The 24,174-nt window shown below is 40.3% G+C and overlaps 1 long non-coding RNA gene across 10 annotated transcripts in view; it reads right to left on the bottom strand.

The window, feature by feature from the left end:
• Positions 1-24,174, bottom strand: part of LOC132404202 (uncharacterized) — a 119,786-nt gene that overhangs the window by 26,295 nt on the left and 69,317 nt on the right. For 4 of the 10 annotated variants that reach the window (XR_009515453.1, XR_009515450.1, XR_009515455.1 and 1 more), the window contains exons 4-5: positions 17,638-17,818; positions 15,136-17,417 (exon numbers count right to left, since the gene is read on the bottom strand). This is a non-coding gene — a long non-coding RNA (uncharacterized LOC132404202). Of the gene's footprint in view, positions 1-869; positions 1,051-10,425; positions 10,518-15,135; positions 17,418-17,637; positions 17,819-24,174 lie in introns of those variants that run through there. The other 6 variants (XR_009515456.1, XR_009515454.1, XR_009515458.1 and 3 more) reach the window with 4 other exon arrangements.

Below are 24,174 nucleotides of genomic sequence, written 5' to 3'. Positions count from 1 at the left end.
CCAAAAGAAAAAGAAGATATTGTGTGCAAAGATGAGCTTGCAGACGGTATCACACACAAAATGCTAGAGGGACTCAACAAGCCAGACAACATCTACGTAAAAGAGTAAACAGTTGATGCTTCAGGCCGAGACCCTTCAGCAGAAATTCTTGGCCTGAAATATCAGCTGATTATTCTTTCCACAGTTGCTGCTTGGCCTGCGGATCTCCTCCAGCATTCTGTGTGCGTTGCTTTGGATTTTCAGCATCTGCAGATTTTCTCATGTTTATAGACAATATGCATTCACTTCACTCATAGTTAACATAATTTGATAGAAGGAGCCACAAGTTAATCTTTATTCTGAAGTCAGTACTTCAAATTTGCATCTATAAATTTGCTGATGATAATACCATTGTTGGCAGAATCTTAGATGGATACAAGAGATATGCTGGAGTGAGATATACCAGCTAGTTGAGAGGTGCTGCAGCAACAGCCTTGCATTCAATGTCAGAAAGACCAAAGAGCTGATTGTGGGCTTCAGGAAGGGTAAGACAAAGGAACATGAAACAATCCTCATAGAGGTATCAGAAGTGGAGAGAGTTAGCAATTTCAAGTTCCTGGGTTTCAATATCTCTGAGGAACCAACCTGGTCCCAACACATCTGTAAACAGCATCTGTAAAGAAGGCAAGACAGCAGCTATATTTCCTTAGGAGTTTGAGGAGATTTGGTTTGTCACCTAAAACTTTAGAAAATTTCTACATATGTACCATAGAGTGCATTCTGACTGGCTACATCACCTTCAGAAATGGCGGGGGAGGGTGGCTACTACACAGGATCAAAAGAAGCTAAAGGTAGTTGTAAAATTAGTCAGTTCCATTATGGGTACTAACCTCCATAGTATCCAAGACATCTTCAAAGAGTGGTGCCTCAGAAAGGCAGCGTCCATCACTAAGGACCCTACCATCCAGGACATGCCCTCTTCTCATTGTTACCATCAAGAAGGAAGTACAGAAGCCTGAAGGCACACACTCAGCAATTCAGGAACATCTTCTTCCCTCTGCTTTCCGATTCCTAAATAGACATTGAACCCATAAACACTATCTTACTACATTTTTTATTTCTGTTTTTGCACTACTTATTTTAATGTAACTATTTATAATACAAATATGTACTTACTGTCATTCTTTTTTGTTATATATTTATCATGTGTTGCTTTGTACTGCTGCCACAAAGTTTACAAATATCATGATATATGCTAGAGATATTAATCATCTGATTCTGGTTTGCAGCACTCATGCAGTGCCACATAAATAATTTTTCACAGTGACATTCATAAAGAAAATCATAAACAGAAAAGCACTCATCCCATATTCAGTTACTTCACAAAGCTTAAATGGATTGATTGTACCAACATACAGTAAAACAATCTATGGTATGTGCTATAGAGGTAACCAAGGATCCAGTACACATAGGAGACCTTGACACTAATGTGAATGACTCAAGAGGTAGAGGGCAAAAAACATCCAATGCTTGTCTCGGGTACCTTGGCTATTGATTGATGTATTTTTCATCCAAACATCCTTCCTGAATTAAAGGAGCACAGGATCTAAGTAATACACAGCTTAGCGTGGGTGTGAAGTCCATGAAGGAAGAATTCAGGGAGTGGAGTAGAGTGCGGTGGGCATATATCAGGTATTGGTCAGATCACGTTTTGAGCAGCTTATCTATGTTTGTAAGAAAGAATGTGCTGGCTTTGGAGAGGGTCCACAGGAGGCTCATCAGAATGGTCCCATGAATAAAAGTGTTAATGTATGAGGAGCGTTTGATGACTCTGGGCTTGTACTCACCTGAGTTTACAGGAATGAGAGGAGGTCTCTTTGAAACCTAGCAAATATTGAGAGGCCTGGATAGAGTAGACATGAAGAAGATGTTTCCAATAGTGGGGAGTCTAGGACCAGAGGGTGCAACCGTGGACTACAAGGACATTCTTTAGAACAGAGATGAGAAGGAATATCTTTAGCTAGAGGGTAGTGAATCTGTAGAATTCATTGCTACAGAGGACTACAAAGGCCAGGTCATTGGATATATTGTAAATGAAGGTGGATAAGTTCTTGGTTAGTAAAGGGTGTAAAACATTATGAAAACAAGGCAGGAGAAAATGGGGCTGAGAGGGATAATAAATCAGTCGTGATGAAATAGTACAGCAGACTTAATGGGCCGAATGGCCTAATTCTGCTCCTACATCTTATGGTCTCATGGCATATGAAGAATTTAGAAAATATGTTGGAGAGCATCTTTTAAAACTGTGCTGATAGAACCAAGGATTTTTACATCAGCCACGCATCTTAGAATGTGTGATACTTACAAAGCAACTGAGTCAAATACCCAATCAGTAGGGGTACAAAGTCCGAGTATCTTTGTATTGAACATGGATCACAGAGTCAAATTGCAGAGGCTCAAGACATTTAAGCATTATTTGACTGATCATGGCATTAATGAACAAAACTCTCAAAATGCTGGAGGAAAACTGTAGATAGAACATAGAATAGTACAGCACATTACAGGCCCTTCGGCCTACAATGTTGTGCCGACCCTCAAACCCTGCCTCCCATATAACCCTCCCACCTTAAATTCCTCCATATACCTGTTTAGTAGTCTTTTAAACTTCACTAGTGTATCTGCCTCCACCACTGACTCAGGAAGTGCATTCCATGCACCAACCACTCTCTGAGTGAAAAACCTTCCTCTAATATCCCCCTTGAACTTCCCTCCCCTTACCTTAGAGCCATGCCCTTTTGTATTGAGAAGTGGTGCCCTGGGGAAGAGGTGCTGGCTGTCCACTCTGTCTATTCCTCTTAATATCTTGTACACCTCTGTCATGTCTCCTCTCATCTGCCTTCTCTTCAAAGAGTAAAGCCCTAGCTCCCTTAATCTCTGATCATAATCCATACTCTCTAAACCAGGTAGCATCCTGGTAAATCCCTTCTGTACCCTTTCCAATGCTTCCACATCCTTCCTATACTGAGGCAGCATCTAAGGAAATGAAGGAAGAGTCAACATTTCAGGCTGATACTCTTCTTTAGGACTGGAAAGGAAGGGAGAAGCTGCCAGAATCAGGGCATTAAAGAGCCCTGCTGAAACTGATGTCAATGGGGAGAGCACTCCAATTGTTGGAGCCATTCCACATACAAAGGAAGGTCACTTCTTCAATGACCTACCTTCCATCATAAGAACAGAAATGGGGGTGTTTGTTGATGACTACACTCATACAATTTCATTTGCAGCTCCACGGCAAATGAAGCAACAAAGACAAGGCAACATTCAGACCTGGAACTTTCAGTGGCAACAAAAGTGCCAGGCAATGATTTCCTCAATGACTTCCTCCAACAGGAAATTACCTAACTCCTTCCCTTTATATTTGATGGTATTAGAACTCAAGATGACTCTATCTTCATTATCATTGGAGTATGCACTAACCAGGGACATGGCTATAAGTTCAGAAGCTGGGTTACTATCCCTTCCACCCCTACTACAACTTAAAACTCATTTGAGTTTCTATTTCTTCACCAGTTCTCTTGACATGCTGAGTGTTCGCAGCAAATTTTGTCTTGATCTCAAAGGGTGGTCATCTGATACCACAAAACTTTTCCACCATCTACAAAACACAGTTTAGGAATGTGAGGGGCTACTTTGCACTTACCAAACGGTGTTCAGCAACAATTTGAAGAAGCTTAACATCACTTATTTTGTTTAATCGGGGCTCCATCCACTACCCTAAATATTTATTCTCTTCACCACCAGTGCAGTTCCTGTGGTGTTTTTGATATCTACACAAAACACTGCAGTTGCTCAGATGGTTGAATCTGACAGCATCTCACAAACCGTAGATCATCATTACCAAGAGGTCAAGCACAGCAGGCATAAGGGAACGCAACCACCTATAGGTTCCCCTCCAGCTCACAGACCATCCCCCATTTGGAAATATATCAGCAGCGAAGTCTGTCTCCACAATAGCGTTGCTGCAATGCCTTCAATTAGGGACAGGCAATAAACATTGGCCTTGCCATGGACAATCCAGATCCTGAATGATGAATAAATAAATATTTACAAGTCTGTGATGAGAGTTATGAAAAATTGAAGAGCATTTTAAGGGAGTCAGTCGCAGGTACAATCTACAGACCAACACGACAGTATTCAAAGACTAGGACGGCTGGTCTTACCCTCTTCCCTTGTATCCAACCTTAAAGGTTGAAACATGGTTCAATCCTGTCTTCCAATGTTGTCAATGTGGAGCTTGTACTTCCGCCAGTGACTAATGGGTTTCCACTGAATACTCCATTTCAAGTTCAAATTCAAGTTTAACTGTATATATATGTATATGATTAAATAAATGGACAACAAAATGTACCTTGAACTTTAAAATGCCAAATGAAACAACATTCCTCCAGACCAAGGTGCAGAACACAGTGCACTTAACTCATTCACAACACATACAGTAATAAAATGCATTTTTGACACAATTTGAAAAATAAGTTTAAAAGTGGATAGTGGTTGGGAGTTCAGTAGTTCTAGAGCTTGGAGTAAGGAACTGTTTCCCATCCTAATACTCCAGTACCTCCTGCCTGATGGTAGGGGGTCATAGAAATTGTCCTTGCACATCCTAAAGATGTGCCAGCTGGCAGGATAATTAGCCACTGTGAATAGATTAATAGTAAAATTTGAGGGGTGTTGATCAGAATATGGGAATAAAAAACAAAGTTAAAATAGTGAAATACCTTGGGAAAGGTTTCACTGCTAATGTAATAGACTTTCTATGGAAGTAGTGTTAGGATTATGGTTAGAGAAAATGGGTGCTTTGGAACGTGAGGGGAGTGGGTTTTTGTGCTGTGTTCCTGACACCGGTGTGATCTGAGGTCTTTTGCTCAGCAGAAGATGAAGCGAAAAGACGCCGGAGAGAACCAGTCATAGATTTGACCAGGTGAAGGACCTTGTTTCAATGGAGCAAGGTACTGAGGTAGAAACATTGAAACATAGAAAATCTACAGCACAATACAGGTCCTTCAGCCCATAAAATTGTGCCAAACATGCCCTTACCTTAGAAATTACCTATGGTTACCCATAGCCCTCTATTTTTCTGAGTTCCACGTACCTGTCAAGGAGTCTCTTAAAAGACCCTATGATATCTGCCTCCACCACCGTCGCCGGCAGCCCATTCCACGCACTCACCTCTCTCTGCGTAAAAAACTTACCCCTGACAACTCCTCTGTACCTACGGAGAATTGGTGAATACGACTTTCGGAAAAGTTGACCTCCAACTTCTGCATATTTGCCTGTTTAATTACAATGGGCCCTTGTCATTTTTTTTTCTTTCTTTTCTTTACTAACCCTTTAGTTAAGATTCATAACTATAATTCCTTTAATCGTATGCAATGCATTGTCTGTTATTTCTTGGCACTGAGTTGTAACAGCATCCACACAAGCCAGGGTTTGGGGTGGGAGAGTCATCTCAAGCTCACGGTGGGACAGAGAGTGTATCCCCTAGACTTACATAGCCAAGGAAACTGATGGGGGTGGGCAGAGTTCAGTAGGATAATTGGAAAACCGGCAGCTTGATTTTTAGTATAAACCTAGTGGGCAAAAGGGCCTATTTCCTATTTCCATTCTTCTCGGTCATTCTCTAGCCTTTTGTCTTCAGAAGATTGTAGACTAACCTGCAAAATTCTCAGGAGGGTAATGGAGAGCTTCAAGTGCAGTTGATCCTTCCCCATAAGTATGAATATACTATACATTCATTCAGTCTTCAGGTGCTGAATTTAGTGGACAGCTACAGGGGTCAACCACCTTCTCTGGCACAGGTGAAGGAAGTGAGATAATGCACAGTGCAGTCTGATAATCTGGTACTCCCTCCGTACAACCAATGGTTATGCATTAACCATACATGCTCAACTTCTTTAGTCAAAGAACTCTGTTATACAAAACATTTTTGAGGAATTTCCTGCTGTTAGCTCCATAATGATTACTGCATCATCAAATGTCTGGAATTTGTCCTATCTGAATTCCACAGAAAATGTGACAGCAAAGAAAGCTAGCTGCAAGAGAATTCTAACCCTTTGTTATGTCAGAATCACTAAATAAATTCTGGCTTTGATATCTTGCGGGGTGGTGAACTTTTAAAATTCGCTATCAAGGAATGCTAGGGTTAGATTGTGCCGTTTGCATCTCAGCCTTTGAAATACCATATTAAAGAGTTCTAGTTTCACCAGAGTGGCATGAGTACACAATGCAGAACTGCAGCTGAGTGATGAAGCAATGCCGTGTAAGGCAAAGCGCAGCATACAGTTGGGATGTTACAGCAAGGATCAGAATCAGAATCAGGTTTATTATCACCGGCATGTGGCGTGAAATTTGTTAACTTAGCAGCTGCACTTCAACGCAATACATGACAATATTGAAAGGAAGATAAATAAATAAATTACTCTAAGTATGATTGTGTACATTGAAAAGATTTAAAATAGTGCAAAAACAGAATAAATATATATATTTTTAAACAAAGTGAGGTAGCGTTCATGGGTTTGATGTCCATTTAGGAAACATATGGCAGAGGGGAATAAGCTGTTCCTGAATCACTGAGTGTGTGCTTTTAGGCTTCTGTACCTCCTTCCTGACTAATAATGTGAAGAGGGCATGCCCTGGGTGATTGGGATGATTAATAATGAATGTTGCCTTTCTGAGGCCCTTTGAAGCTGTCTTGAGTACTACGGAGACTAGTACCCAAGATGGAGCTGACTAATTTTATAACTTTCAGTAGCTTCTTTCAATCCTGTGTAGTACCACCACCAACCACCCCCCCCCCAAAACCAAACAGTGCTGCAGCCTGTCAGAATGCTCTCCACAATACATCTGTAGAAGTTTTTGAGTGTTTTAGTTGACAAACCAAATCTCTTGAAACTCTTAATGAAATTTAACAGCTGTCTTGCCTTCTTTATAGTTGCATTGATCTATTGGGGCCAGGTTAGGTCCGCAGAGATATTGACACCCAGGAACTCTCTCCACTTCTGATTGCTCTATGAGGATTGGTACGTATTCCCTCATCTTACCCTTCCTGAAGTTCACAATCAGCTCTTTGGTCTTACTGACATTGAGTGCAGGGTAATTGCTGCGACACCTCTCAACTAGCTGGTATATCTTGCTCCGTAGACCTTCTCACCTCCATCTGAGATTCTGCCAACATTGGTTGTATCATCAGCAAATTTAAGAATGGAATTTGAGCTATACTTAGTCACGCATGCATGGATGTAGAGGAAGCAGAGCAGTGGGCGAAGCACACACCCCTGGAGGTGTGCCAGTGTTGATCATCAATGACGAGAAGCTATTATCACCAATCTGTTCAGATTGTGGTCTTCTGGTTAGGAAATCAAGGATTCAATTGCAAGGGAGGTATAGAGGCCCAGGTTCTGTAGCTAATCGATCATGACTGCGGGAATGATGGTGTTAAATACTGAGCTATAGTCAATGAACAGCATCCTGACTTAAGTGTTTGTATTGTCCAGGTGACCTAAGGCCACATGAAGAACCATAGAGATTGCAACTGCCTTAGACCTATTGTGGCGATAGGCAAATTGCAGTGGGTCCATGTCCTTGCTGAGGCAGGAGTTCATTCTCGTTATTACCAACCTCTCAAAGCATTTCATCACCGTAGATGTGAGTGCTACTGGCCAATAGTCATTAAGGCAGCTCACACGAATTGTTGTGATTTAGAACCAGGTGGGAACTTCCGCCCATAGCAGTGAGAGGATAAACGCCACAGATCTAGCCCTCAGCAGATGACGTACATCCTGGTTCACCCACAGCTTTTAGTTTCGGAATGTACAGCAAGTTTTCGTAGGCACACACTCATCCACACAGGTTGCAATGAAGTCAGTAATAACTGAATACAGTCCAGTCCATCAGTTCAAAGCAGTACTTTAAATGCTCTTGGGCATCCCTTGTCCATACCTTCTTGGTCCTCACTACCTGGTGCTGCGGTCTTCAGTCTCTGCCTATACTTGGAGTAGAAGTACAGCCAGGAGAACAGACTTACCAAAGCGTGCATGTGGAACAGCACTGTAAGCAGTCTTGATGGTGGTGTAACAGTGGTCCAAAGAGTTGTTTCCACTGGTACTATGTGATTTGATGATGGTAATTTATTATTGACTTTTTCAGTCTGGCCTGGTTAAAATCCCCCAAAATGATGGTGACGGTGTCAGGGTGTGTTGTTTCATGCACGTTGATCCCATTGCTCAAATGCATCTACAGCCTGTTTGATGTTGCCTGAGGCGGAACGTAGACTGCTACCAAAATGATCACAGAAATCTCGCTCAGCAGGTAAAATGGATGGCACTTAACTGTGAGATATTCCAGGTCTGGTGAGCTGGACTGAGACATCATCGATGCACTTGTGCACCAACAGGAGTTGATCATGAGACGTACATCTCCACCTCTGGTTTTGAGAGACTCGACAGTCCTATCCTGACGGTGTATAGTAAACCCGTCAATCTGAATCACTGCATCTGGTACAGAATGGATTAACCAGGATTTCATGAAACTAAGATGTATGCAGTCCTAATGTCCCTCTCATGAGCACCCTTGCTCTGAATCATCAATTTTATTTACTAGAGACTGTGCGTTTGCCAGCAAGATAGTCAGTTTTGGGAGTCCAAAACCCCATTTTCTTAAACGCACCTGTATTCTTAACCTGCAGCCACATTTCCTTCAAGGAATCTGGCAAGAAGTACAACCATAACTGGCATTGTTTCTATCGGTTTTAAGCAGCGATAGTTTATTCAATCACATTAAGACATCTTTATTAACGGTTCAGACCTTGGAAGCAGTTGTGATCCTCAGCTGTATTGTGCTGAAACGGGAATACTTAATCGTATCTACCAAGCTGTGCTGCACAAGATCACTATTCCCAAGGTGCCCTAGAAGTAAAAGTGAGGGAAAGGAAATTTACCTGCTCCCACATATGGATGTAACAATCCTATACCCTTGTATGAGGAAGAGCTGGGGAATTCATGGCTGATAGTCATCATTCAATCTAACTAAAAAAAATGTATTATCTGTTGAGCATAACTGCTGTTTGTGTGAGCTAGTTGCATACAAATTGACTTAAGTATTTCCGACACAGCAGCAGTGATAACAGTTCAGAAGTCCCCATCGGTTATAAAATATTTGTTGATTTGTCCTGAGGTCAAGAAAGTTAATATATTAAAGCAATTTGTTCTCTTTTTCTTTCTCTCTACTAGCTTTTGCTGGTACGGCTGAGTTAAATTAGTAATTGATGATAAGGAATATGGGAGATGGCAATTAAGATAAAGACAAAGGTGGAAATGTACAATGTCTCGCATGGTAGAGCGCAGTTTGATTTGTCTGGAGTGCTGACGTCGTAAGATGGTCATGGAAATATTTGCTACAACTGCTTACAGATTAGCCTGGAGCTGATGAATAAAATTAGAGGGTAAGGGGGAGTAAATCAGGGGGAGAAATGCCTGGTACCTCAATATTTGCTGAAGTAGAGGAATAGGGATTATCATGTTGGTACTGGTGTTGGTTCATTATTGTCACGGGTGGTGAGATACAGTCTTGTATACTGTTCATACAGATCACTTCATTGCACAGTGCATTGAGATAAAACAATAAAATGCAGAATGAAGTGTAAAAGCTGCAGAGAAGGTAAGGTAAGCAATAATTTGTAAGATCATAGTGAGGTCAAGAGTCAATTTTATTGAACAGGAGATGAGTTCAAGGGTCTCATAGCAGCAGGATAGAAGCCTTGTAGTATTTGCTTTCATTCTTCTGTATCTTCTGCCTGATGGGAGACTGGAGAAGAGAGAATGTGGAGGGTAGGTAGGGCGTCTGCAGGGGTGGTGAAGAGGAGACAATGACAATTGAAGAGAAAGAATCAAATAGAAATGGGGCAACTTATTAGTATGTATTAAGGCTTATTAAACAGACAGAAAACGGAGAGTGGGAATAAGCAGTTTATTTTGTGTTGGACAGCTGTGTATAGTGGGATGTTGTCGGGATTGTGAACAGCTTTTCACATTCTATCCCAATGGTTTGGAGCAGGAATCACACATTAGGTGGCAGAATGGGGAAATAATGTTTGGTTATAAAAGCTGGTTATAAAACTCATCACCCAACAGTGTTAAAGAGGCCCGACCACTGAGTACGTTCATGCATTGAGATCATCAGTTATTTTTATGATATTGAGGGAAACAAAGAATTTGGGAATAGTGCAGAAAATTAATGCTGAGTTAAAACAAGCAGCCATGATCTTATTGAATAATGGAGCCAGCATGAGGATCCAAAGACCTACTCTTGCTTCTATTCCTTATGTCCAAGAAAAGCATTAATGTTCAGAAAAAGTATAGATGTAGTAACAAATAACAAAGAAGATGTACTTGCTTCTTCTTTCAGGTCGTAATGCCCTCTCCATCACAAGGACTTATTTCTCATCCCATTACAACATCACATAACCTTCAGACAAGTCGAGAAACCTGGTGAGGTAGAAGGAATCTTTTTTGTATCAGAAGTTGTATCATATTTGTATCAAATTTTGTATCATATGATGGTCACACACAATAAAGAGGGAAACAACATTCACCAAGAAGTCGTGGACAAAATTTCCTTCAGAATAAAAATAAATCATTTTGTTTACTCTGTTGCTAAAACAGTTGAACAACCTGCTTAAAAAGCTACAACATTTTGCTTGTGAAATTTAATACATGTAAAGATATATTTTCATATATCTATTGAAAACGGGACATGAAAATAAATGAAAACATACACTTCAGTAATTACTGCAATTACATATCATAAATTTACAGCAGGAAAGTCTCTCAGAGATATTAAGCACCAAGATTGATGAATGCTGGAAGAGGAATAAAAGATAGACAAAATTCTCACACTCCACTCCATTAAAGATGTCAGTGATTACAACTCAAAGAAATTGGTATAATTTTTTATTGTTTTACATCAGGGGCACATAAATATTCTATCCTTTTTGATGATGTCAGCAAGCTCAGACTTTATAAAATGCATCACAAAATGCACTACATGAAGTCAATATGAAATTATCTAGAATTTTACATTAAAAAGTCAGACAATATTTGGACAATGGTCTATGCTAATGTTCATCTTTCACATGATTCTTCAAGGATTAAGAATCAACTTTATTCAACATATACATTGACGTGTATTAGGAATTTGCTGTGGTGTGCTGATCAGGGAATAACATGCAACAAAAATAAAGAGTGAAGAATTATAGAAAGTTATAGGTTAAGGTAGTTGTCACCAACTCGTCGATTGTGATTGACTGGTCGATCTTTGAGACTTTTCCAGTAGATCCAGAAAAAAAAAAGAAAAATAGATACACAAATACTGTTGAGAGATTGTTTCCGGGTTGCTGGGACTTAGTTCCATTGTTTCTGCCCAGTGCGCATCTGTGTAGCTCCCCCGCCACGCACTGCAGTGTACTTCAGTAGTCCCTAACCACCGGGCTGCGAGGAAACGATATGTCAGCTGCACCTTTCCTCATTCCCTGTCATGCCCACTGTTGAACTTGAACGCACGTGAAGTCATCAGTCGCCTAAACGCAGTGATACCTGCGCGTCAGGGATCACTGGTTGGCCTCGGGTAACCGGCGAGAAGTGCCGTTGCTACCGGCCTGCAGCGCGGACCGACGGGCACCGCCTCTGAACCTGTTTAGCACGCCGAACGTTCGTGGGGAACCCGGTGCGAAAATATCTGCAGACGACCTAATTCGGGCTCAGGGTTCCGTACGTAGCAGAGCCACTATCTTGCTGCGATCTAATGAAAGTCATCCCTTGAGACAAACTTCTGTCAGCCGATAGGTTCTACAAGGGGGGGGGGGGGCAGGCACGCATACTGTCGCACTCCTCGGTTGGTCGGTCGCTCTCTCCGGACTGTGACCGCCATGGCCCCGGTATAGGAACAGCCGCATCTGGTTAAGGCGTCTGGCGGTGGGCGGGCGGGAGGCTGTCTAATGAGGCAATGAAGTCCTCAAAACTGCTTCAGTACCTTGAGTCCAAGCACCCTGCACTTAAAGACAAACCCGTTGAGTTTTTCTTCCCGCAGAAAAAATGTGAGCAAGTGGGACAGAAGCTAAGTTTTGAGAGCCACGAAACCTAAATTGCTGAATAGACTGGACAGGAGGAACCTTTGAGTTTCGCTGTATTCTAGTTGTGATTAACAACTCCCCCCCCCCCCCCACCCTGTCGGCCAGTCCGCAAGAATATTGTCAATATTAAACTGGTCCGTGGTGCAAAAAAAGGGTGGTGACCCCTGGTGTTCATACATTATTTCTGCTTCCGGGTTGTGGGGTTTTACTTCCGGTCTTTTCTGCCCCAGTGCGCATGCGTGTAGCTAATTGATTTGGGGTTGAACTTGCCTTTCACTAAGGCTGAGGTAGGGGATCTTGGGCTTAAAAGGGTTGGTGACCACTAGGTTAAAGTACAGGTATGCATAAATACATAAATACTAGCATGTATTTACAATGTAAACAACATTATAAAAAGAGCTTTAAAGTGTTTATGGTGCATTGATGGGGTAATATGTAGAGAGAGGTGACTGGGCTAAATGAAATGATTGATCAGAATAACTGACTGGGTGAAGTAACTTTTAAGATGGTGTTTTAATACCCCTCCAGAACTTTCCAGAAGAAACTTTTAGTAAAGACAGTTGGCAAGGTGGGAAGTGTCTGCTAAGATTTTTCCTGCTTGCTTCTTTGTTCTGGACACATACAAGTCCTGCAGTATTGTAGACTGCAGCTGATAATCTTTGCTGTCCTGACAGCTTCAGCTTCATCTTACCCTTACCCAACAACCTGCTATTTTCCGACCCCATCCCCACCCTTGCCTACTCCCTCTTAATTATTTAATTTTGTTTCAAATGCCCCATTTTCTACATCCCAACTATTCTCTGCACTATGAGAATACTTTGTGATTACAGCAGATCAGTTTGTCCAAAACTCATTGAAGAATCAATGGTTAGAGATAAAGCTCAATTAAAGTAAACCCCTGTACTCTATGTGAATGGAAAGATGCCCCAGACTGACCACAATATGTAATAAAGTACACAATTGCTTGCTTTTCTCCCCAGTTATTGTGAATCACAGTATTTTGATCAATACAGAAATCAATGTATTTATACAAGATCCATTGTACAACATGTTCCACTACAACCACAGAATTTGATTATTATTAAAAACATAAGGCGTTACCTTGAATGAATAAGATATTGTATTTTACTTTGAAATCTGTTAAAAATGGAACCATTACATTGAAAATAATGTTATTTTAATCTTTATCCTCTTTAAGCTCCTAAAGCCAGCATGTTAATATTAATTGCTGTGGAAAGACCAATGCGTATGACAGAAAAGCCTACTAAAATTGATGGACACACCCCAGTGCATCACAGCCAAAGCCCTCCCAACCACTGAGCGCATCTACAAGGAGTGCTACCACAAGAAAGCAGCATCCATCATCAAGGAACCCCCTACCATCTAGGCCATGCTCTCTTCTCACTGCTACAATCGTGAACGAGGAGAAGGAGACAGCTTCAGGAATAGTTATTACCCTTCAACCACCAGGCTCCTGAATCAGTGTGGATAACTTCATTCACCTCAAACTATGGACTCAGTTTCAAGGAATCTGCAATTCATGTTGCCAGTAATACTATTTACTGTTTCTTTTTCAAATTTACACAGTTCATATTCTTCTGCACATTGGTTGTTTGTCAGTCTTTGTTTATGTGTAGTTTTTCATTTATTCTATTGCATGTATTTTTGTTCTACTCTGAATGCCTGCAAGAAACTGAATCTCAGGGTAGTATATGGTGACATATAAGTACTTTGATAATAAATTTACTTTGAATTTGAATATCAGAGTGGCTACCAGGCGACTCTTTCTTTTCTTTGTTGTTAGATCTCTGTTTAAATTCTGATCCTTAGGGATCTTCCAGCAATCAGTAATGATGAGCAGTCTTAATTCCAAGATTTCAGTTTATTTTAAAGTACAAATGAACATAAAAATATTAAACAAACTAAATAAAGAGCTGAGATACGGTGCCAAGAGGGGTAATAATGCTAAAGATCGTCAAACAAAAGAAAAGAAATAAAAGAAAAGATGGTGCTTCTGAAAAATGTATCACTTTTGTAGGTAAGATATTCCTTAGTGACAATTTAATTAATAGGCAACATAATTAAAACAATTACATCATGTGGGTAATATGTTAATACTTCAAAGATTCATTTATTAAAAGCATATAACTCTGAAATCCTTCTTCTCCAGATAGCCACAAAGCCAAGAAAAACAGAACAACAGCATAATTACCAACCCCCCCAACCCCTCCTCCCCAAAAATGGAACAGGCACATCGCCCACCCCACAAATCAGCCTATACTGCATGCAAACAGATCAGAAAGATCCGGTGAAAAGCACAGAATACAAAAAACCATAGGAATGAAAAAGTCCACAGTCCCAGTCCACATCCAAAACACAGAAATCCTGGGCAACATTCTCCCTCTCCTTAGAAGAGAGATCTCACCAGTGATAAAATGGCAGTCTCCCCTCTCTGACAGCAGAGAAATCCCCAGCAATAAAAACACAGGCAGCTGGCATTTCAATCTCCCTTGTAGCTTTAATTGGTGAACAATGGAAGCTTTAATCAGTGAAATGGAGTCAAACATCAGCTCGCAACCTACTCACCATGAGGGACTCATGCGCCTCCTCTCCCTCCTGGAATCCCCTTGGATTGCAAGGGGAAAACACTGAAACACCAAAACAACCTCGTGGAAACACGAGGAAATCTGCAGATGCTGGAAATTCAAACAACACACACAAAATGCTGGTGGAACACAGCAGGCCAGGCAGCATCAATAGGGAGAAGCGCTGTTGACGTTTCGGGCCGAGACTCTTACTATCTTTCCTTTGGGTTAGTCCTGACGAAGGGTCTTGGCCTGAAACGTCAACAGTGCTTCTCCCTATAGATGCTGCCTAGCCTGCAGTGTTCCACCAGCATTTTGTGTCTGTTGTTGTCCAAACTGTAAATCCCAGATTCCAACAGTTCCAAAATCACATTCAAGATGAAAAACAAATAGAAAAGTCATATAAGGCCAAACTTAGACAATGAAAGACGAGAAAGGTGATAAACTGTTAATTCAGCCAGTGAGTGAGAAAGTGCTTTTATGAAAAAGTACAAAATGTATAAAAAGTATTATTTGAATAAAAGTCATTTCCAACATTGATTTACACACATACAATATGAGCCATGGAGTAATTTAGGTGACTGTTAAGTAAATATTCATTTTCAGAATCTGTTCCACTTTTATTTTGGCATACTCTGTCTCTAGGTCATTCCCCAGTTTGCATAGCTTCTGCTGTGCAGCTTATCATTGTTGCTTTGCATCATCATTCAGTTCAGCGGTTAGGACTACAAAGGGTGCCGTACTGATTTATGCTTTGAAGATGAAATATTTTTGCATATCTGCAGTGAATTTCCAAGATAGTTTTGATCCAGTTCTACCTTACTGTTTATTCAAAGTTCACTGGTTGAAAAACAGTTCATTTGTTAAGGAATACTGTACTGATCAAGATTAGAATTCACCAGTTCTTCCCGAAGTTGACCAACTAAATTGCAATGTTTTGACTATTATTAGTCTGAACTGCTGGGAACAATTTTCAATAATAATTTATGAATTTAATTTTGTGCATTTTAAAGCAAAAGTTAAAAATTGGTCTGTAAACAGATCTTTGCTTCATGTCAAAATGGATTTATAAACCACTTGCTCAATGGTGATATTGGTGAGAGACGCTATTAAATTGGGCTATAAGACTCCTTAATCCTCCAATGGCAGGTTTATGCCATAATTTTCTGGGAATATAATAAGAAAATGCTGCAGTGAGTGTAATGATGGATCGAGAGGACAATGGACAAAGGAAAAAACCATGTGCAGTTGCACACCATTCAGAGCTGATTATGTTTAGAATTGATCTTTAAAGAATGAATTAAAAAGGCAGAAAAGAGCACATATTCAAATTAATGAGGGCTGGTTTGCCTTGAGAACTTCTTGATATCTGTCTGGTAAATTCATTAGATGGAACATGAGAAACACAGGAAACAAAAGCTTTTTAGCCTTCATTTGCTCAAACGGTCTCTAATCCCAGAGCTATTTCTGATTTACTGCTTGGACTTTAATAAAGTACCAATGGGCACATTGTGATCACAAGCACCTAAGATTAATAAGTGAAATCACAGGAAAATGTCTCTTTAGATGGCAGTTCACAGCAAGGAACCAGAAATACATTTTCACCCACAATAAATAAAATCTGTTGTTTCCATCAGTGACCCTGTACATTGCCAAACTGTGCAAGTGAATAATAATAAAGCACCTAATGAGAGCAACATAAGTATCTCTTTATTAAAACAGTAAACTATGATTCCTAGGGTTGCACCAAACACATTGAGCAAGCAATAAGTCACTCACATCATAATTTCCTCTAATCTTGCCACCATAATACTGTAGGTGTCTCATTATTATGGTGAAAATTCTTATTTAATATACAGGTAAGAAGCAACATAGTCTCAGGAATAAGTAGCTGGAAACTATTGATCTTTATGAATGTAATAGATTTTAAATAACTGTAAACAAGGAACCATTTCTAAAAAGAAAGCGAACACAATAATTTAGAACTATTACAAAATGTGTAATATAACAACAATAGATATTAAAAGGAAGCTGCTCTAAAGAAGTGCCATAAAAATATAAATAAAAATTATCCAACCACCACTTCATTTTCTTGGTAATTTTCCAGCTCCTCCCACTCTACATTGCTCCAGATGGTTTAATTCCACAGTTGAACAGATAGATTTCTTGTGCTCTCTCGCAGGTTAGCAAGTGTGTCTGCTTTCTATAGAAGACCCAAATTCCAGCATTATTCATCCCTCCCAATAGCATTTTTAGGCTGGTTGTATAATGTCCCCACCCACTGCATGCCTCAACCACCCTCACTGGTTACAACAGAGAAACAAAAATTAGAGAGCATAAGAAGTGTGGTGTAGATAGCATGCAGGTGCTCTGTGAAGAAGCCACCGAATTTACGTTTGGTTTCTCCAAGGAGGAGGAGGCCATGTCAAACCAGGTTCTGGTTTTGAAGTTGCAGCTAGAATCTCATAGAAACTTGCTGTATATTTTCAAAGAGCAGAACTTACTTCAAAACCATGCTCAATTAGTCCGGCCACCTGTACTGCTGTTCTGACCATACTCGTTTTCTGCAGTTTTGTGGATCCAGTTTCTCTTGAGATCTTCCATCCATCAATATCTCACAAGGCAGAGAGGGGTGAAAGATAACAAGGCTACAGGCAGCAGATCCTCCAGTTCTGTATTTGGATTGACATGATAGCTCTTTGTTGACACATCAGACACAATGCAAATCAATAAAATATAAAACTAACTGAAGAAAATTGAAATTATTTTTAAATAATTTGTTTTAAATAAAAACTTTCAACAGTAATACATGTACTTACAAACATCTCCACGTACTGGAGATTAATTAAAATCATTAGGTTAAATAAAATAAAGAAAAAGCAAGATGCTTACCTGAAATTAACTTCCCGATCAAAGTTGGCAACACTAACCACATACCAAATGCATCGAGGTTCTCACTTCAGGACATTCGTGCTCCTTCCCTGAACTGAAAGGGAAGTCCAAAATAACATGACCAATGCACCGCAGCTCATTGGTAGTTCTCTATGAACTATTGGTTGAAGTGTTGAAGGATCTAACCAAAAATCAAAAGGTGCATTTAAGTCATTGGAAGGCTGTTCATTTCAAAGGCGCAACAAATATTAAAATGCATTATGTATAATAACACACATATAAGTTTGTTTTTTAAAATCTAAAGATGCACATACTGATGAATGATCAGATACTTTTTTAAGGTTTATAATTTATAATGAGTTATCAGAGCTGGGATTTTGATTTACAATGATGGAGTAAGAGAAGTTATGATTTTATGGTACCGCTTTACTGAAGTACTTGTGACAACCTGCGATTTCTTGATTGTATCCATTTACTTTGTAAATTGATGGTGTTTATTACTGTTCAGTGTTAATGCGCAGATAATTTTACATCTTATTTCTCCTTAGAGCTCAGGATTCACAGAGAAGTTGGTGATAGAGTGCAGATTCTCGATGAAACTAGAGAGAGAATGATGAGACGATAAAAGTGTTGAAAGTGTGGTAATACGTTATAGCAGATCTGCTCAAGTAAGGTCTTGTCAGAGCTCAGTGGTGCTGTGATTACGGAGCGATGCAATGTGATAATGAGGTGCAAGAGTCCCACTGTAATCTAATAGGAGCGATCTTGTGGGTTGTGGTAATGGCATGGGCTTTCAGGTCCAGGAAGTGAAGGCAAGTTTATACTAGGATGTATATACTAATTGGTTATCTGTAAAGAGAGGGAACAGCCTGAAAACTCTGGAAGCTTACAACACCAGGGCTAGGACAAGGAGCAGAGATTCGGGGACTTTGGAAATATGATTTAATGTTTGGAAGTCCTTTAAAAGTATAAGAAAATAAATTTTATGAAATGTTTATGCAGAAGCAACAGTTATCTGAGCTATTAAAAAGTTGCAAATGCTGGAAACCTGAGTTGAAGCAAACAACGGTAGAAATACTCAACAGCTCAGGCAGCAACTGGAAAAAGAGAAACTGAGGAAACAATTCACTTCTGTGAATGATGGACATCAATTTTTAAGGATCTGTGGATGTGAGGATTTCTATTTAATTGAGACTTCAGCAGAGAAAGAAAATCAACGTTGAGCTAACACTGTAAAAAATGGAATTAAAGATCAAGTATCATAATGATTTGACTTCAGCATTGTTTTTAACTCACTTTGATTTCAGGGCATTTGACTACTAATTCAACCATAGGACCTGAGCACATTTTTTGTGAGAGGTAATCCGATGCAATGTATCAACATAGGCCTCGAGAGCATCAGTGGATTATGTTCACAATGTATTATATTCATCAATGTTTTTATTAAACTCTTTTCATTCCTTGATGCTTTAACTGGGTCAATTGTTGTAATTTCTCTATACTTTAATTATACACTGTACATGTATAATTAAGCGGAACACCTGAAATAGGATCTGTCCTGGTTGATTCAAACCATGGCTTCATTTGATTAGACTGGTTACAGCTTGTATGATCTAAAACCTGGAGGTAGGCAGAAATATGGGCCAAAGCAAAGCAGACAAAATGCTGGATGAACTCAGCAGGACAGGCAGGTATCTATGAAAAAGTGTAAACAGTCGATGTTTCAGCAATACCCTTCATCTGTTGTTATACCTTTCTAAGGATGGTGAGGATGTGGATGTGGTGAGGACCTACAAGTACCTGGGGGTGCACCTGAATGACTTGAGTGAAGCACCAACACAGAGGCTGTGTACAAGAAGGGCCATAGTCACCTCTACTTCCAGAGGAGAATGAGGTTCTTTGGAGGTGCAGGCCTCTCCTTCACATGTTCTGCAAGTCTGTTGTCGCCAGTACAATATTCTATGCGCTGGTGTGCTGGGGCAATGGCATCAACATGGGTGATGCCAACAGGCTCAATAAACTGATCAGGAAGGGTGGCTGTTATAGGAGTGAAACTGGACACACTGGAGGCTGTGGGTAGAACAAAGGACTGTACAGAAAATCCTGGTAATACTGGGCAATGTTTCTCACCCTCTGCTTTGGCTTAATAGAGGAACACTTTTACTAATAGACTAAGACCACTGCACAGCTCCAAAGAACGTTATACGAGATCATCCTTAACCTTGGCCACAATGCTCTATAATGAGTCAACCTATAGCCGGGGAAGTGATGACCCCCCCTCCTGTTAGACTGTTTGAGGTAACTTATTTTTTATTCTTCCTTACTTTTCTTCTAATATTTGTATATTTGTGTATCTGTGCACTTGTAATGCCACTGTGTCACTGTATTTTCCTTTGGGATCAATAAAGTATCTATATATCTATCTATCCACCAGGACTGGAAGGTAAAAGAAGAATTCAGAGCAAGAAGGTGGGGGTGAAGGAAGAAGTACAAGGTGGTAGGTGATCCCTTCTTTCTCTGACTTCTCCTCTTACTTTCCAGTTTTGATGAAGGGTCTTGACCTGAACCGTCAATTGTCTACTCTTTTCCATAGATGCTGTCTGACCTGCTGAGTTCCTCCAGCATTTTGTATGTGTTGCTTTGGATTTATAGCATCTGCAGATTTTCTTCTGTTTGAGAAATATAGGGCAACTGCTGGCCTGCCTGCATGCATGCATCAGCTTTCTGGCTTCGTACAAACAGCAAAGCCTAAAGCCCCCTGAGTCTTAAAGTCAGTGTGACTGAGAGAAAAAAAGAGACCAGACTGAACAAAACCATGCATATAATTCACACACATTTAAAGAAAATTACAGTACATGTAAATGAGAAACTTCTAACAATTCATGGGCTGCTAAGTTAGATAGTTCCCAAATAGAGACAGAGGAATTAACCATAATTAATCTTTGGTTACAATGTGAGTCAATTTCATTCCACCTTCTCACTATAATTATGGTTGCACTTACAAAGCATTATCCCTGTTGTTGGTTGACTGGGAACCTCAGTAGGGGTGACCATACTTGAACATTTCAGCACTTAGTAAATCTAACCAACACTAGTTAAAGCTGGTCAGCATTTCATCAAAGGGAGGTTGATTATAGCTGGTACAGGTACTATAAGTCATACAGAAAGTAAATCTCATCGGGGAAATGGTTAAGAATAACATAACATGTGAGATTAAGGCTGGAAAGCTTTTTTGGGTGCTGAATAGGCTGTGGGAGAAAGTTCAAGGTAATAAGGAAGTCCTGTATCTACAATGGACCAGGAGACTATTTATATACAGTGTCTTGAAAAAGTATTCAGCCCATATAAATATTTTCACATTTTACTCTCATTTTCTAAATTTAAAATATATTGAAATAGGATTTATAAAACATTGTGCATCATGTAAAATCAAAAGTAAAGTTCCAAAACCTGTCAACAATTTACTAAAAACTATAAACCAAAATTGTAAGTCTGAAAAAATATTCATCCCATTTGTAATTACTATGTGAACTTTCTTCAGCTGCAATATACTGTATTACTTTACCAACTCATCCAACTTGTTGATGTAGATGTAACACCCTGGGAAAGGATTCACTGCTGACGTAATGGTCTTTCTGTAGAAGCAGTGTTTGGGTTATGGTTAGAGATAACGGGTGCCTTGGAGTGTGAGCCGTCCAATGGAGGGAGTGTGTTTTTGTGTTGTGTGCCTGACACCAGAGTGTAAACTGGGTCTTTTTGTTCAGCGGGGGATGAAGGGAGAAGATGCTGGAGAGAAGAGTTCGTAGGACTTGACCCGGAGCAGATCCATGATCCGACGAAGGCCAAGGAGATCGAAGGAGAATCAGCGAAGGGAACACCATGAGCTCTAACTTCAGCACATTAGACGGTTTCATTAAAATGGGCCCTTTTCTTTTCTGACTTTTTCTTTACTAACCCTTTAGTCAAATTAAGAATTATAAAGCTAAAGTGTTTAATTGAATGCACTGTACTGTCTGTTATTTCGTGGTACAGATTTGTTACAGGGTAATAAATTACACAGCGTCCACACAAACAGGGGATTTTGGGGTAGAGTTACACCTCAATCTCACATGTTTGGTGAGGCCAGAGATTGTCTTCCCTAAACTTTCACAGCCGACAAAACCAGAGTGTCACCCGCTTGCAAGAAATTCATAATAATAAATACACCCTTTCTCTGCACGGGTCAACTATATGGTAGATTTTCAACAGACCAAACCAAAATCAAAACAAAAGCACATTCAAGACAAGTCAGGGAAATGATAATAAAGAAGCACAAATCTGGGGAAGGGTACAAGACCATCTCAAAGGCACTGAACATACCTTGGAGCTCAGTGCAATCCTTCACGAAACCAAAGCCACACTACCAAGGTCAGGCTACCCCTTTAAACTTCGTCGCCGGAGAAGAATGGCACTTGTAAGAGAGGCTACAGTGAAGCCAACTATCACTCTGCGTGAACTGTGGAAGTGGCCACAACTAAAGATGAAGTTCTACAATCTCCAAGGCTTTGCACAAAAAGACTATTGGTGGAAGAGTGGCAAGGAAGAAGCCCTTGCTAAAAAGAAAAAGCATATCCTTGCCCATAAAGACATTGCAAAGAATAACATAGAATATGCTGTAAAAATTTTGGAGAAGGGCTTGTGGCCGGATAAGACTGAAGTGGAAATTATGGGCCTCTACACTAAGCAGTACATGTGGCGTAAATCTAATACCGCATATCAGCCAGATGACACATTCCTGCTGTAAAGTATGGTGAAGATAGCACCATGCTACAGGGATGCTTTTCAGTAGCAGGCACTGGAAATCTGGCCAAAAATGATGGGAAGATAAATGCTGCTAGATGTAGAGAGATCCAGAGTATAAATCTGCTGCCCTCTACCAGAAAGCTTAAACTAGGGGGGGAGATTCATCTTTCAGCAGGACAGTGATCCAAAGCATGTTGTCATTGCCACCATAGAGTGGCTTCAAATTGATGTTCTCGAGTGGCACAATCAGAGTCCTGACCTTAACTCTGACAAGACCTCAAGATCGCTGTCCAGCACTGCTCCCCACCTAACCTGGCTCAGCTTGAGCAATGTTGCACAGATGAATGGGCAAACCTTGCTCTGTCACAATGTGCAAAGCTAATAGAGGCTTAAGCAAAAAGACTACTGGCTGTAATACTGTGAAAGGTGGCTCAACTGAAGTCCTGAGCAAAGTGAAATGAATTCTTTTGAACTGCTGACATTTCAGTTTTTGAATTTTTAGTTTTTCATGCTTTACAATTTACCTGTTTTCGTAGGGAGGGCTCTACTATGATAAAAAAAAGGAACATGTGATTCACAAATACAAATTTTCAGTTAAATTGATCAAAATCCCTGTTTGTAATACTTGTTTATGTGACCAAAGGGTTGGGGCTGAATACTCCCTAAAGCTAGGAGCAGAACACAACCTTTGAGACTGAACTGCAATCTAGTCTTGATAAACTGGGTAAGGCGCAGCAAGAAGTTCAATGACATTACACGAGTAATTAAGGTCAGTAGATCATTACTGAATCACGGATGACTTGATGGAGGTTTACAAGGTGATAAGAGGCATAGATAGAGAGAGGATAGTCAGAGACTTTTTTCCAAGGTCAGAAATGGTTAAGACAAGGAGGCATAATTTTAAGGTGATTGGAGGATTGTATGGGGAGGGGTTGAATTTCAGAGAGTGGTGGATGCATGGAACACCCTGCCAATGGTGGTGGCAGTGTCAGATACATCAGTCAGACATTCCTCTTACAGTAACCCTTTCATTCCTGGAATCAATCTCGTGAGTCTTCTCTGAACCCTCTCCAATGTCAGTATATCCTTTCTAAAATAAGCAGCCCAAAACCGTACACAAAGTGTAGTCTCACGAGTGCCTTATAGAGTTCAACATCATATTCCTGCTCTTCTGTTCTATACCTCTAGAAATGAACGCCAACATTGCATTCGCCTTCTTCACCACCAACTCAACCTGGAGGTTAACCTTTAGGATATCCTGCACAAGGACTCCCAAGTCCCTTTGCATCTCTGCATTTTGGATTCTTTCCCCATCTAAATCATAGTCTGCCCATTTATTTCTTCCCCCAAAGTGCATGACCATAAGATTTCCAACATTGTATTTCATTTGCTACTTCTTTGCCCATTCCCCTAAACTATCTAAGTCTCTCTGCAGGCTCTCTGCTTCCTCAACACTACCCACTCCTCCACCTACCTTGATATCATCAGCAAATTTAGCCACAAATCCATTAATCCCATAGTCTAAATCATTGACAAACATCGCAAAAAGCAGCAGTCCCAACACCAACCCCTGTGGAACTCCACTGGTAACCGGCAGCCGGCCAGAATAGGATTCCTTTATTCCCACTCTCTGTTTTCTGCCGATCAGCCAATGCTCCACCCACGCTTGTAACACCCATGTAATTCCATGGGCTCTTATCTTGCTAAACAGCTTTGTGTGCGACACATACAAACAAGCTGGAGGAACTCAGCAGG

Source organism: Hypanus sabinus, chromosome 13 (genome assembly GCF_030144855.1).
Source record: "Hypanus sabinus isolate sHypSab1 chromosome 13, sHypSab1.hap1, whole genome shotgun sequence".
NCBI classification, from domain to species: domain Eukaryota; kingdom Metazoa; phylum Chordata; class Chondrichthyes; order Myliobatiformes; family Dasyatidae; genus Hypanus; species Hypanus sabinus.
The sequence above is the reverse complement of the archived record's forward strand: the minus strand, read 5'-3'. Positions and strand labels throughout refer to the sequence as shown.